This window comes from Triticum aestivum, chromosome 6A (genome assembly GCF_018294505.1).
Source record: "Triticum aestivum cultivar Chinese Spring chromosome 6A, IWGSC CS RefSeq v2.1, whole genome shotgun sequence".
Classification (NCBI taxonomy): domain Eukaryota; kingdom Viridiplantae; phylum Streptophyta; class Magnoliopsida; order Poales; family Poaceae; genus Triticum; species Triticum aestivum.
In genome coordinates, this window is record NC_057809.1 from 134,384,033 (window position 1) to 134,388,746 (window position 4,714).

The following is a 4,714-nucleotide window of genomic DNA, read 5'->3' on the forward strand; positions in this document are numbered from 1 at the left end:
AAGAACTTGAGCAATTCCATAATCATCAAGGTTTTACCAACACCCGTGTCAAGGGTCCGGTAACACAACTTACTACCATGATGAATGGTGATGGAGGATGCAGATGCAAAGGAAGATAACACCTTCTCAGATTTCACCCTTGGCGGGGCCAAGGAAATAAAATCTGGATGATCAACCGAGAGACATTTAGCACTCCGCTTCTAATGTTCTCCTTGATGTGCTAGTGTAACCCATTCATAGATATGGTTTAATATCTAAAACATCAAGTAAAAAGGTCGGACTTCGGGAACACAAAAATCCATAGGGGCAACTAGGGAGTAAATCCTACGAAATCCCTATGGGGAGGTGGCCAACTTCCTCAAATCAAGATACTACAACAGGAGGTCTTCCGGCTGGGTGTGTTGGCCACAACATCCACTTTACCGGTTATCGCAAGACCAATATTATAGTTCTTGGGAAATGTTCCAACCATCACATCTGCCTGAGATTCAGATCTGGTTGGTGTCAGAATATTCCAGACCCATCGAGTCTAGGAAGGAAAAATGAAAGTTTGCAACACAAATCGACGAGATGACGTTGCGGGATTCTCGGGAGATGAACTACGATAGCAAGCTCCAAAACATGAGCTGGTTCTGCTACAAACATGTGAACACGTTGTCCCAGACAAGCATGTCCACATGGTAGTCTTACAATAAAACACTACCGAGTTCTGGTTGGGAACCATCATCGAGGATATCGAAGTCCTTACATAAGTCCGGATTAGCTCTTATGAAGGAACTCCTTCTCCTTGAACAAATCAATCAGTGGCTTGGTGTGCTCGGGACACATATGGAATGAAGGTTGCAAGTCTCCATACCACAGAATTCTTCGCACGTGTGCATGACTGATTTGGAATGATTCCAAAGAAAGCAACATTGACTTTCTCGAATCCACGGCGGCAACTTGCATCAGATGCACATGAATTAAAGGAAGTCACTACCTTCATCCAAACATATGCTTCATGAGCTAGCATGAACAAATGCTTTCAAAAGTTTCCAACACTAGCTTAATGTTCAACAAAATCATGGAGGAGATAAGGATGTTGGCAATGGGCTCAACAACAATTCATCTAGGTTTCCTTCTAAAAGGAATTCCATAGTTAAGTGAACACGGTGATAGCATTGGTCAGACCAAAGATGTAATGGTGTATGCTCGAGGGATCAACCACGAATAAGACAACATTACGAGCATCGTTGGTACTGATTTGATTTGACGATAGCCCACACTCAAATCAAAGGATTGATAAGACAATAGGTCCAGCAACTGATCATAGGGACCAATCGATGAAGATATCATCTTTCTTCAACACACACTACACAAGAATATCCCTTTGGAACGAACTAAGTTAGGCAAGCTTTTATCTTCCAATTCTCCAAGTTGTTGTCTAGCTTAACCAACTGGCTCAGGGATATCCAACACAGATTCTTGGAGAAAGGGTGGTTCACAAGAAACCAACTTGATCACGAGCTCAACATAATAGTCAGAAACAACCCGGTAACACTTCCAAGAAGACATTTGGAAAGTCACGAACCACCGGTATGTTACTAAGCTCGAGAACAATCTTGCTTTTCAGGGCAAGACGATATGATCAAAAGAGCGAGGGATTGCCAAAATCCTAACTCATCAATCGGAATGTGCACCAGGAAGATGGACAAGGTAGCACGATCAATCTTAGAATGATGATTCAAGAACAAACACGTTAAGAATGAGGTTATTGTCCATTTAACTACCAAGCAACAAGGTTGCTAGGAGTATTGATTTCACACATCACGATTCACTTGTCGGCACTCCAGTTGCAACAACACGGAAGCGAGAAATGAAAATGATGGCGAGAGGTATCACTACGTCAAGAATTCACAAGGGCTGGAGCAATTCTCATGAAAATCCTGACATAAAGGGGGTGATACTCCAGGGTAGAACAGAATCAAAAGCTGAATTAGCAATTTGATCTGCGGAGCACAACTTCTTTGACCCAATCCTGGATATGGAAGAGGTACTGGAGTTTGTTTCTCCTAGTCATTCCGCGATAGAATGGCTTGACGGTCCACAAGAGTAATAGGCATCGATAAACGAACGCACACATACTCTTGACTATCAATTGATAGACGAAGGTCAGTAGACAACTAAAGAGGGACAACTCAAAGGAACATATAACTTTCTGAGTTGTGGATGCATAGATTAGTTTGTCGAACCAGGTTCAACATAATTCTTCCGGATAACCCATGCAGAAAGGTTGAGCTGGTAGAGTCACAATATAGCATGGAGAACTCATCGAGAGCACTCTTGTTGTGATCTTTTAGTTCAAATAACTTCTGCCTGAATGGTTCATGGTATTTGGAAGAAGGAAATACCACGGACCTCGAGAACTATCGCAAAGGTTACTAATAACCTAAAGGAGCTAGCAATTACTATCAACATGAAGTAAGTAGGGTGGATCTCGGTTTCAAGAACCCAGGAATAGAATACCTACTACTAAGTAGCATCACGGGATGCTTTCGAGAATAAAGGCCAGAATCTTCACACTGAGAACACTAAACATTGCTAGATTACTAGGTGACTCCCTAAACACCTAGGCATAATAGTAACTCCAACATAAATGTCAAGGCAATAGAATACCTCAACTCAACAATTAGTGTGATTGAGCTGGCATAAAGGAACATCGAAACCAGAGGGAAAGGATTTTGCAAATGCATCAGACCATTTAGAAACCTGGGATGACTCGGATAGCATAACGGCTGTAAATGCTCAAAAAAGATTTGAGACAATCACAAAAATGGTGGCATAACCAATCAGAAGCACAACATCAAGGTTTCGAGATCATCAGTTAACATACAAAAGTAGTAGGAACTGAAACGAGGCTTAAGTCCAACAATTCTATAAGTCTACGGATTAGTAACACGTGATCCTGATAGAAAGAAGAGAAAGCCTAGTTCCTTAACCCCGCAGGAAAGATAAGATGACTCAGATCAGAAGGGCATAAGGTATAAGGAGTAAAAAGAGACTTACGTTCCATCCCACAATCAATTCCCTTATATAACTAAAGAATTTCTAGACTCAACTTCGACCAGTTTGGCTTGGTAATCCTACAGGCAGTCAAGCTCTGATACCAACGCTGTCAGGACCACGACTCAATGCCACATCGATCTAGCATGTAACACCTCATATCACTTTGCGGCCTCACACACGGTATTCCTACGGGTGTCGCCTTACCTTTGCCCGGGACCGTTTGCGCCTTTTGGCACACGTATATGATAGTGTCGCTAGCATCCATATGATAAGGAGCCTGGGCTGACATGGCTAGTCGTAAACCCAAAGTGGCACAAACTTACAGGGACAGGAATCCATGACCCAGCATCGAACGTGTCGGTCATCAGCGAGTGAATCCAGGCTGTAGCACTGGGCTAACAGGACTCCGGTGAACTAGGCTGTAGCGGGCTAACAGGACTCCGGTATTCATCGCGTGACATTTCCCCGAAGGGACAGACACAGGAACGAAGAAGGACACATGCCGGCCAGCCTAAGTGTTCCGGAGCAGTAGCAAGCTACCATGGCTCAGTGGAAAACACTAGGAGACATTTCCCGGTAAGAGAGGCTACCAAGGATAAACACCTAGGTTGTCAGATCCCACACATACCAAGCATTTCAATAATACACACAATATGCTCGATATGTGCAAATACAACAAGGCATCACAACATGACTCTACGACACCAGTAAGTATGCATTAGGCTCCGAGGAGCGGAATATTACAAACAGGGGTCTCACGACCCAACATTCAGAGCATACAAATCAAAGCACATGCGGAAGCTATCATGTCTGAGTACAGACATCTATAAATGAAAAAGGCTTGAAAGCCTGACTATCTACCAGATCCTGCCGAGGGCACAAGATCGTAGCTGAGGTAACAAGCTAAACGTCGAAGTCCACGTGGAACTACTAGTGAGACCGAAGTCTCTCTGCAAAACATAAAATAGGCAAACGTGAGTACAAATGTACCCAGCAAGACTTACATCAGAACTAACTACATATGCATCATTATCAACAAAGGGGATGGTGGGGTTTAACTGCAGCAAGCCAGCTTCGACTCGGTGGCTATCCTGAACTACGACTGCAAGTAACTCTTTTGAGGTGGCGCACACGAGTCCACATATTCACCATATCAATACACCACTATGGATCCGCTCCCGTCTCCCTACGAGAACGCCATCCATAGCACTCACGCTTATCTTGCGTATTTTAGAGTATCCACTTTCACTTGTCTATGAACTGATATAAGTAACCCAGAAGTCCTTTTCCGCGGACACGGCTATTCGAATAGATGATGTTAACCCTGCAGGGGTGTACTTCTTCACACACGCTCTCACCACTTACCGCCGTTTACACGACATGTACTCGACAACCTTCAAGTGGAAGCCCAACGTGGGTGTCGGCTACGGCCTGCCTAAACACTCAAGTCTCTAGTCCAGGTTTATCGCCTATTCGGGTTCCATCCATGAGGAGATCCGGCCGGAGTTTCGCTCACAGCCCCAAACGATGTGAACAGGGTTCCCGAGACACCAAACGGGCGCCCGGTACACCGTGCCACGTGCCTACCGCATCACAGCCCACCCCTACGGTCAGCGCTGCCCACGGCCTCCAGCATACTACAAACACCAGAAACTACTTGCAACTCCTG